At 39.5% G+C, this 12,332-nt stretch overlaps 1 protein-coding gene across 2 annotated transcripts in view; it reads right to left on the bottom strand.

The window, feature by feature from the left end:
* The window catches only part of LOC119901159 (LIM domain containing preferred translocation partner in lipoma), a 146,499-nt gene that overhangs the window by 61,588 nt on the left and 72,579 nt on the right, over positions 1–12,332 (bottom strand). The window lies entirely within an intron of this gene.

Here is a 12,332-nt window from a genome sequence, read left to right on the forward strand (position 1 = left end):
TTATCTTATATCGGCATATCAGATTCTTTTTTGCTCCTTCAAATTAAAGTTGCATGACAACCTTTGCCTTTAACAAGTGAATATTTATTAAACAATGTTTCTACCCACACCATATAAAGTAGGATACATGTGTAACACATATGTCCTGAAATTATACTACCGGGTCTGGTATTCCCACTATTAATTAAATCAAGGTATTACATGCTTCTTTTTAAATTAATATGCAAACTTTATAAAAATGAGCAACTATGGCAATAATACTAACAACAACGGTGTCCACATGTATTCCTTAATCATTTAAATTTTACTATCATTAACACAATGTGCAGTCATATTTGTAACAAAATGAAGATGCATTGGCCAGGTGCATTTACAGGAACAGCTCGTCTCCATCGAGCCGCGTGTTCAATATGTGCATAGAAAAATATAGCCAATTAAAAAATGCTGGAAATGTTGGCTCAGGTAAAAAAGTTTCCGTGTTTAACAAAACAAGTCTGCTACAGACGAAGCAAATAAATTATACTTTATTATAGACTAAAATGAAGCATGTGACTTATTTGCCACTCCAGCTTTCACTGGAGAGACAAAAACAGCCGATCTGTGTGGAGCGATGAGGATGTAACCTAAACATTTGGTTAATATTTGCGCTACATGTGGATGGAAACCTGACTTGTGTTGGCATGTTTATTTTTTTGCATAGGTGGATCTGGCCCAACCTGAATGTGACCTGAGTGTTTCTTTAGATCTGTGGTATTACTGTGAAATTGGACAGTTGTCTTTAATCCACAAAAATGAAACTATTCACATCACAGTACATCCTAAGAGAGTCAGACTGCAAAAGAATGAAATATCAAACACACTAACGTTATCTGAGGATGCGGGAACAGTTTAGACGTGTGGAAGGAAAACTCATGTGGCTTTTGAAGCTGAAATAAAAACATTTCTATTTCAACATTTCTACTAAAATCAGTCTCAAAGTAGTTTCTCTTGATAATACCACAGCTATGATATTTCTTCTGTGGCTTCTAATGTTTGAACAGTTTTTTTTTATTAAACGAACTGAAAAGGAAACATTGATACAGAACTTAAATTTTTAAGCCGATACTGATATTTGGTATTTATCTGGTTAAAATCTCTATCGGCTGATAATGTACATAACATATTAAAGGAAAAACTAAAAATGGAGAACACCATTTGTAAAAATTCCCAAAATGTAACTTGATCAACAGATCAGATATCATGACTGAATTAGCACATGTGCAACAGTCCTACTGTGTCATTTGGAATATTAAAAGGTCATGCACTGCTCAAAAACAAACTCACTTTGCACCAAAGCTGCTACAAATATAACACACAAAAAAAATATATTCACAGCAGTGCTTTTATTTGTTAGGCCTAAAGAGAGAGTAAATCCTTTTCCATTTTGTCTCTTCAAAGTGACATTCTATAGAGAAATTACAGACAGACTTAAAATGCAGGAAGAGATGTCAAAACATAGAATAAGTCAGGTAGCAGTCGTATGTACAGTATAAGGCATGCACACTCTTTGGTTTTACCACCAAGACAACCCGAAGACAATGTAGTTAAACATTAGGTCCATGTTTCAAAATTCACAGTTGTGTAATCCCCTAAAAAAACGGTTTCAGAAAAAAAGTATGTAATATTTCTAGTATGATGTAACAACATCATATAAAGTAGGGCGTATTACTCACTGATGCAACTAAAAAATCCTTTTCTGGGCTACTGTGTGAAAAAATAAAAGTCCCCGAGAGTTACCGATCGTGGCACTTCTGCAGGCTATCTTTACAAAAGAGGGAAATGTGTGTTTTGTAGCTCTCACACAGCAGAAACTAATTGTTTCTTTCACCTCCTGCAGTACTACAGGCCAGTCTCTCACCACACACATCCCTGACTCATCCTTGTAATGAGGTTTTCATGCACTTGTGACCCCTCCTGCTTCAGGAGGTGAAATACTGCACAGTTGAAACTGTCCATCGCTTACAGTATGTCGATGTCATCAATCCCAGAGACGGGAAACTGTAACTGTTCTCTGCTGTGTGTGTTTGTGTGTGTGTGCTGTAAGCTTGCACATGTTATTGGGAAGAGGGATAATGTGCAATGACAGCAGTTGATGGTAAGCCTTTTAGCATTGTAACTTGGACTTTATGATGTAAAGAGGCACGTTATACTGACTGTCACAGATTCCTGGCTCAAGCTAAATTTGTCATTGGTTCTCCCTGTTAATAAAAGACAAAGGGGTGATACTATGCAGTTTATTTGACTAACAAACATTGACGGAACACGTTGAGCGCCCAAAGGCATGCTCCTCTCTCCACAGTTGGCTGCCCCTGTCAAAACTCAGAACCTGCTGCCAGATTGACCTTAAGGTCAATGGGCGCCACCGGCACTGTGGCAACATCCCTGTTCCATGCAGCAACAAAGCAATCAAAGAGGATAGCAGCATATAAAACAAAGAGAGAGGGAAAAGTTAAAAACCACCGAGCCCTATAATTACAGAGCTGGAGTGTCATCTTGATGCAGTCCTGGCAGCTCCAAGCTGCAGAAACACACAATCGCACACTTGTGGCGGCAGAGCCCTGAAGGGTAAAGTATCCACTGGAAAGAATAGCTGCCTCCAGCTTTGACCTTTTATAAGACACAAAAGAGGCTAGCTAACATTCCAGTGTCATACCTGTGACAGAAGCAGAAGCTGGTAGCATGTGACGTCAACATTCCTCAGCTAACTATCACCGTCAAAGAGAAAAACATGACATTTCATCTCACAATCTGGATTTTATATTGGCAAACTGCACATTTGTTTTGTTAAAATGTGTCATTAACAACATAGCAGTAGCTGACCATTCATTTTCCTTATGACAAATCAGCACTGAAAACGTGGCACTACACGTACCTTCTTACATGTGTTCATGACAGATGGAAAATGTGTTCCTCCTTAAGAGAAGCTTAAATCAAAGAGTCTCAGTGTTGTGTTAGCCAAAGCATAAAAGACTTTCCTGTCACTATAGTAGGACAAACAACAATATAACACAATGTTATAGTATAATATAGAGTGCAAAGCCTCCTAAATGGCTATATATATATACACACACACACACACACACACACACACACACACACACACACACACACACACTGACATGAAATATGTACATAGCTATTTGATGATAATGTATATTCACTGCTGAAATCCCTCATACGTAGATACACAGAGTTAAGGTGTAAGGGACGATGAGTGCTCCTGTAGGGATGACAAATTGAAATGGTGAGGCCGCCTCTTGAGATGCCTCCAGAGTATGAGCTTCATAAGGGGAGCCGATGAAAGGTCACCAACCCTATCATACTCTCAGGGAGCTGAGAGCCCACCAGGGCGGTCTAGAGTCTGCATTCTCTGCCATTGTTCAGCAGACGCCATGATCAGTGGGAGACTTGGGAGCGAGCAGTGAGAGCCTATCATTCTGCCATGTTGTGACAGCGAGTGCCATCCGCAATGCTCTGCCTGTTGAGAGATAGGAGTGTCACGGCATGGCTTGACTGGCACAGTGTGAAGTAAGGCCTCCTTAGGGCACTCATGTGGAAGGATCCATCTCAGCAACATCTCAAACAGCTTCAGCTAAACTGTCAGCAGACTTCAATAATGCCCATCTGTTTTGTATGGACATGACAACTTATTACACAGAGAGCAAGCTATTTGACACAGAGTAAAAATACAAACAGACCAATGTGTGCAATGCAGCAGCCTTTCTGCTGTCGTGGTAGTGAAGTGACAGTAACACGATGCCCTCCTCTTGACGCCATTCTGTACCTGCTCCAAATTTAAATACAAACACGCATGCTGTGTTGGGACACTTGAGAAAACAGGAAGAATTTTAAAAGTGAAAACAACTACCCACATCTTTGCAGCATGTTTCAGCATTTCACAAAAAAACAGAAACATTACTGCTTGTATATAATCATGTAAGTTCATTTAGTTTTTATTCAGTTTTCTAAAACACTGACATTCTAAATGTGTGGGGAATCTCATTATCGGACTCGGTCATCGGCCTCATTTGCCTAATCTACACTGTTCTTTAGATGCGGTGGCAATGCAAACAGGAATATGCAAAAGGGTATGGAGCAAAACAACTGCACTAAGACCCTTTAGAGGAAGTGGTCTCATGCTGCATTTCATTTGACATGGGAAGTCAGAATTTCCGAGTTCCAAGTCGGAAATTTCAACTGCAACGCCCCCTTAAATCAGATTTCCAGAAAGTTTCAACTTCCGAGGTAAATGGAATGCACCGTCAGTCTGGTCACAAACAAATTCCAAAGTCGTTACTTGTGGGAACCTAATCCGACCTTAATCTCACCCAACTACAAGGCGTACTCTGCAGGCTTAACCTAAACGTGGACAAGCTAGGACCTAGGAACTAGGACCTTCTTCGGGACCGGTGTTTACTTTCTCGCTCCTTGACCCTTCTGACCAATAAGTGGAATGAATGTTCTCAGATGGCTTTTCATAGTATCTGTAACTATTTGGTCAAAAAGGGCAAACTGACACACAGTCACAAGTCTTGTCACAACAGAATGCAACCCTACCACACGCAATCAAACCCATGTCCCAAGCCAGGTTTCAAACACTAGGTACCGAGTGAAGGTCTCCAGTCTTACTCCATTAATGTTACATCACAACCCAAAAACACATGTGTGACATGGAGTTTTATAACGTACACATGAACTCTAAAGTGCATGTAATGTGGTCACAACCTCTTGCCTTAGAGGTACCAAACCGCTCAACAGCCCAGTTCATTTAATTTTTCTAGACAGCATCAACAAATGCACATTTCACTTTCCAACATGGACACAAACAAAGAGACAGCTTCAGTGCACTTCACTGGCTGACTGTTAATTGAGGTGGAACAATGACTGTAAGTGAGTCACACATCTTTGGTCCCAGAAGTTCTGGCACTGCCAGAAGGCAGCCTAGTGACAGCTGAGTAGCTCTCCCTCCTTGAATCCATCTGAAAAGACGTTACCTCAGTTAGCACACCTCTTGACGCAGCACAGCACAACTGGGGAAGTTTATCATAGTGGTAAGTGTATGTCAAATGGGGAGGCTTTCAATATTTTATTTATTAGGCTGCACATTATCATTTCACGGCATGTGGACGAATCAGACACGAAGAGCTTTTTAATTTCAACATAAATCTTATCACACCAGACTGAATCAGATGAAAAAGAGGTGAAGCTTTAATGGAGGTAAGTGCATTAGAGTTTAATTGGGACAAAAATGTCACTGCTTAATGTGAAAAAAAAATATTAGCTTGGTTACTTAATTGGTCATCCTGTGGATAACTAGTATAGTGCATCAGCACTGTGTACACTTTTCTCCTCAACAAATTAACTGCAGGACAATACATATTTGACCGTCACAATCGTAATAAAATACAAAAAGATCTCCACTGAATAACTTGTTTTGAGTTTTGGGTGTGGGGCATTACCAACAACTGTGTCAATTGGTTACAAAGTCTCTAAATCAGGTACACCAATTACATTTTACAATTTGTAGAAGGGGAAGACAATGATCTCCTGTGCCTGCAAAAGCTGACACTGTTTCCTCTTTTGCTTGCATTCTTTGTGTTTTTTCCTTGTGCATGTTACCAGAATATCAGTGCTAATTTTAAGCCCACCTGCTACAACCCGTTGGCCAAAACTATCATTCTTGGTCTATGAAGGAGGTGAATACAAATTGATATTGGAAAAAATTAGAAAAAGGCAGTATTTTGCAGCCCTGATTCATGGTTATTACACAGAAACTACCACAAGTGTTTCCAGGCGATCATCATGACTCTAATACATTGCAGCTATTACCTGGTTATTACTGTGGTAATTACATGGTGTGATGACCCATGGTGTCATCTTGGGGTTTATTTGTTACTAGCCTGTAGCTCTGTTTACTCCGCAGGTGGCTGATTGGGGTGATGTGGAAGACCTGTGGCGCCCAGCGTGTTCTAGGGTACTTTAGTCCTGCCTGCAGACTAATCCTTCTCTCCGCTCCTTCCCACAGGCACATCACGTCTTGGTTTGGTTAAGCTTTTCTGAGTTTATTCTGATGTTTCTGTTGTGCACCTTACAACACCCATCGCTTTCACTCAGTCACCTCACACAACACTGACTTACTGATTTCCACACCACATGTTGTGTAGATTTACGTTGTTATTTTAATGTGGTCTAATTTGGTTTAATTTGGTTAATAAAATACTTTACGTTAACTGGTTTCCCTTGCTGTGTCTCCATTTTGTTGTGGTCATTTGAGCCAGGCCATAACACATGGCATTACTAATTATTACCACTATTATCAAACTATTGCCCCTCTACTACCATGTTTTTAACAAGCTGTAATGTGAAGTGCTACCATCATGTTATCCAGTGACAGACTTAAGTTCTGATGGCACATAAATAAAGCACAAACTTGAAATTGTGCTATTTCTCAGGAGGAGGGATGGGGATGTGTTTGATTACTAGAAATACAACAGAGGTTAGTGTGATGTAGAGTTCACAGTGGTCGACTCTTCTGCAGCCTCCACAAAAGCAGCACTGCTGCTCTGGCGCTTGATGAGCACACTATTTTGACACTCATCTGGGCCTCCTTGTTAACTCCCCACAACAGATCTGATGTGCTTAGACAGGCCTACCCTGCATATTAGTGGGGCTGGTTGGGCTCAGATTGCAGTGCAGCAAACTTGAAGGATTTAACATGAACATGCTCTCTTGTGTTTCCTCCAATCACCATGCCAGACTTACGGTATTAAATCTCACAACAGGATCTTAAACAATGTGTGATGTAGCAATCTATGTTGACCATATAGTTTACCAGGTGAATGATTAGCTGCTCCTTTCTAGCAAAATATTTGGTAATCAGTAAAGCCAGCTACTGTAAACTTTTATGTTTTAATGCAGAATTTCATGGTGTTTGGATATAATTAGTTTTGTGAGGACCCTCACTGACATAATGTAAACTCTAGCACAATGACCTTAACCCCAGCCCTTACCCATAACTAACAATAACCTTAACTAAGCAGGCAGTCTGCAGCCTGCATTAAAACGAAGTGATTTGCTTCAGGGTGAAATATCAAATATGCTCCAGAAAGTCACGTTTGAGTAGTAAATCCATGAGATTTAAAGGCGTATCAGATGCAAAAACACTGCACACTCTTTTATAATACTCAGAGACAGGATTTCACAATGTTGGAAAGTCATCACGGCAGCAATAATTTTATTTTTCTTTATGGACCGTAGTAGTACTAGACTGGCCAACGCAGCACCATGCCAGATGAAATTGCGTTTCGTCAAAAGTTGCGTCAGGTTCAAGGGCTAAAGTCGGCCTAGACTCAGTCTTCACCTCCGGGATGTCAGGACTGGCCACAATGTCGTCACTTTCAGTCTAAAACTTAAATCCTCACAACACAGATGTACAGTACAAGAGCACACACATATACACAAACACACTTTCTACTGAACCTAAAAAGAATTCAACTTGTCCTTTCTATACTTTAACTCTCAGTGTCTCATGTCTCTTTACCACAGTTTTTATTTCAATTTCAACAGTTTTAATGTTCCATCTGATACTTCTTTCTATTTACTTTACTGTTGCGTTCATGTCACTCACCCAAACAGCACTTGTGCAGACTGTGACTGTATTTTGCATGTATAGCTGTGGATGCAAAAATTTCAGTTTCAAAAAATGAAATCATATTAATAAAACCATATTTGAAAAGCAAAAACTGCATAGACATATGTGATGTAAATGATAAGAATTGAAATTGCCTTTATATTTATATGTCATATAATGAATAATAAATGTCGAATAGACTTCATGAAATTCTGTGCAATAATATTCAAATATTTCTGATTTAAACCTGGTGTGACGAGAAATAACAGAAACCTCTAACAGATTAGAGCATAACATTATTATCTGGTCTGGCTTAATTTTTGCTGTCGCAGGATGAAGCAAACAAACTGTAACACAAACTTAGTTAACTGTGTCAAATAACAAATGGCATCTAAGATGTAAGTGAGAGAGAACAAATGGGAATTATATAAGAATCACATTTCATTACCCACTGTTATGCCACAGAGAATACCAACTAAAGCAAACAAAATTGTTTTGATGTCTGCAAAGCATCAGTGCCGGCTGAATATTTGCAAGAATGCTACTTAGATTTTTATGAATGAGCAGCAATGTCCATTTCAATTTTTTCTGGGAGGCGAGCACACATAAGGTCCTCTTGCTGATTCCAAATTTAACGTCAGTAGGAAGATTGTTCTCCCAGAAGCCTGAAAGAGAGAGCGAGGGGTGGCCTATTCCTTTTGGAGAGCTGGCTCTGTAATTGCTTGCGCGCAGAAAGCTGTAAATCAAAACCGCTGGTTACTCTTTGCTTATACAAGCGGAAGATTAGTGTGAAGGAGTTGTGCCAATACTGGAGTACGAAACCTGGCATATGACACAGACCAGTGTTATGTTGTAGAATAATGCATTGAGGAAGCTGAGCACGGACTGACAGGAGCAGCTGGGTAGGGGAAAAGGTCAACCTGAGTTAATCAGCTAGAATCAGCATCAGATGAGGAGATAGTAACAACATGCGTGTGTGTGTGTGTGTGTGCGTGCATATGTTCATAATGGTGAAAAATAAACAATAAAAATAGAAAGCACATCTTTTCCATGTGTAAAAAGCTCTTAGAGAGAAGACACAGTAAAAAGGCATCATGATAGCACAGAGATGCTGTCATAGACTGCAAAAACAGGGTTAAGTCAACAAAATGTCTGACATGTTTCATGATTAATACATGCCATAGCATGTATGTGTACTCTGCAGAGACACAGGTGGTGTGGCTTCTCCCTCAGAAGTCCAATAGCTTGCAGCAGGTTTGTGATAAAAATAAACGTGCAGCGACTTTGACCCTGACAGGTAAAAGCACCACGACAGCATACATAAGTTAGTATGACTATTCACCTGCTCATTCGCCAGCTGGGCTCTCACAGCTGTACAGGTGCACATCAATTTTTCAAGTCATGTTGACAAAAGCTTTCAGACTCCTGCTCTCATATCTACTGCACATGTTTCTATCCCTACAAAAGGTATGCCAGGAAAAAGAATGCCACGCGGTCGTTTCAAGAGCTGGTAGCTCCACATCCTAAAAAAGTGTTTGTCCTTCTATGCCATGTGTAAATGTGGTCTTCTCGACATTTTCAGTGGTTGTACTTGTTTGTGTGTGTGTTTACATTACCACAACACTGAGACAAAAAAAAGGCATTAACAGACGCTTTCACATTGTGCTTTAGATTATTTATGTTAATTTGCTCTGAATGAAAATACTTCTCCATAGAGTGAAAAAAAGTAACCCTGACAGCTAGCGGTATGTTTTAGATATATAATGAATTCTGTACAGCGACACACGACACATGAGAATTACAAACATTTTAACAAACTATTCCTACTGTTAAAGGAATAGTTTGACATTTTGGGAAATACACTTTTTTGCCTTCCTGCCACGAGTGAGATGAGAAGATTGATACCACTCTAAAGTCCTGATGTCTGTACAGTAAATATGAAGCCACAGCTAAGAGACTGTCAGCTTTGCACAAGATTTGTCGTTTTTACACTTTAGGTTGGGTTGCGTTTTTTTGATTGGGGGGGGGGGGGGTCTCAACCGGACTATTTCTTGGCTGGGAGTAGTTGCCAGGCAACAGTTGAGACTACAGAAAGTTACTGCTGCTGTCCACAAAAAGTTTGGCTCATAAGCCTGTAAAACAGTGACTTGTTGTTCTTACACTTGTGTTTTTGTATGGAGTAAACCAATGAGATATAATGTGTTAATTAGTGAGCTGATTATTGATTTGTCTTTCTGAAAAGGTAAATTCAAAAGCTAAAAACAGTGGAAGAACAGGTGTGTGACCTTCAGAGGGCCTCTAATCATTATCAGGTATCAATGGGAAAACTGCACAGACACCTAAGGGCTCCTGGTCTATGTAGACTTTAGGTCCACACTACAATAAAATGTCTTTATTGTACTTCAAACAGTTAAATATCTGTTTGATTGGTCAAAAAGGCATTCCATCATATTTCAAGAGCACATATTTTAACATCAGCACCCATGAATACACTGACTTACCACAACAATAAGCATACTAGAAATCATCATGTCATATTTCACTTCCTTGCCTTCATTGTGTATCATTTCTGAACCACATGGTTCACTTCCTTTCACTCTGAATCCACTATGTTTCCCCTGTGTGGTGCAATAATTTTCACTTTGTGTGTAGAACACCCATTTTTCTCCCTCTAACCAGAGGGCCAGGAGTCACCAAACCAAAGGACGTAAGCACTTGCAACCAGTCTTTTGTCTGTCTTTGTCACACAGCACACTTCCCCCAAAATACCATGTTTCAAGTGTCATTTCCCACAAACGTAGCATTTTATATGTGCAGATGTGCTATAAAAGTAGTTGGACAATTCTTATTCTTTTTCCCCCCTCCACACAAAGGTTACTATCTGACATGCAGTAACATAATAGGTCAGCGGATGTAAATATATAGGTCTTGTATGAGGGCACAGACTCATCTGTAGCTAAAGGAAAAGCTGTCAATAATTTATCATTAACCCTGTTTCAGACTTACGTATGCATCTATTAATAAATAAATAAAACAGAGCATACATAGACATGGTAACTATACAGTAAAAAACCCACAGAATAAACACTGTAAAACCTTTAAGAAATTTTTAATATAGTACACCGGTGGTGCCAGTGTAGCCACGTCTGTAGACCTCAGAGAGAACAACCTTTCAGGTATTACATTATTGCTCGAATATTTCACTAGAGATATGATCTGCATGGTGTTAAAAGCCCCTCTGAGCCTTCCTACGGCAAACACAATTGGTTAGGTTTTTTTAACCGCCTGTCCTACATTTATTGTGTGTCAAACAATTTAGTGAACTGCCCAAGGCTTTGACTTTTTGAAGTTGCTCTTAATATCGTTTAATATCAACTAATGATATAGGTCAAGACTCACTTTGTCACTACTGCAAAACATTTTTAAAAGATGCAACATATGGGTCTGTTTCTTGTAGAAACCTAATTTGCCACACTGTATTATTAGGATTCAATCTTCTAAAGAAAAAATATGTTTAAAAATAATAATTTAACCATTCTGTTTTTTACCCAAAATAACCCGTCACACAGCAGTGCTTGTTTTATCTGTGTGTTTCATCTTCCTAAGTTGTTGTGAATTTTAGCATTGGTAGAAGAAGTATTCAAGTCCTTTACTTTATTTATTTAAAAGTACCAGTACAACAATGTAATGTAAACGAAAAAAAAAACTTTGTTACAAGTTAAAGTCCTACAAGATCCAAGATACAAAATTTATTTAATGCATGGTGCACACTAGAAGATTTAAAATTTCAACTGATTTTAAAAACATGAGATACCACAGACAAAGAGAAATTTAACACAGCATCCAGTTAGTGAAGCTTCCCGATCAGCTTGCTCTCATTGGCTATTGTGGGTTTCTACTCATTATTGCGTCACTGTTCCTTTCACATTACAGGAAATAATCAGTCTCCCCAATTTCGAATCTTAAATATCTACGATTCAAAATCGAGGAGATTCCGGTAGGTAACATTAAGCTTATATCAGTAAACTCCCACACTGCTGGTTCATTTGGGAAGATAATCGTTCAGACCAGCTTCGGATCAAGAACACCCCCGCGATTGCCTGGAGGGGCGCATCGAACCCAAAATCGGCCCAATTATCTTCTAGTGCGAGGCCAGCATTATATGTAAAAGTACTTGTTTTACAGAAAAATGGTCCCTACGACACTTAATAATGATGTGGCTAATGAGACCTCTATCTGCCCGGCTAAATGAGCTAAATAGCCAACAGCAGCTACCGTTAGCAGGCAGTTAGCAGTTACTTTAGCAACAAGTTAGGCCATCTGTCCATCGAGGAACTAACTATCCTTCACAGCCAAAAGAACTTTCTGCGAGACATATTAAACAACCTCCCAAAACTAGTAGTCCTGAGCAGAGTAGTCTTGCTAAAGCCAGACCTATCTCGACACTGCGTTTTAGTGCTGTGCGAGTGGTGGAGAAAGTGATATGAGCATAGCGGTCAAATAACTGAGATGGACTGAACGGATGGCTTGTGAGTGAGAATAAAAATTTTTAAAAAAAAGGAGCAAGCTTCGGTCCCTAGTATGAGCCACGCCCACAAAACCTAGCATCCAGCATTTCCCATAATGCAACTTCATTGCATCTTTCATTACATCGCCCTGTCAC

Source organism: Micropterus salmoides, unplaced genomic scaffold (genome assembly GCF_014851395.1).
Source record: "Micropterus salmoides isolate LMB-PRFRI ecotype aquatic unplaced genomic scaffold, ASM1485139v1 Ms_hic_scaffold_13, whole genome shotgun sequence".
Taxonomy (NCBI): Eukaryota; Metazoa; Chordata; class Actinopteri; order Centrarchiformes; family Centrarchidae; genus Micropterus; species Micropterus salmoides.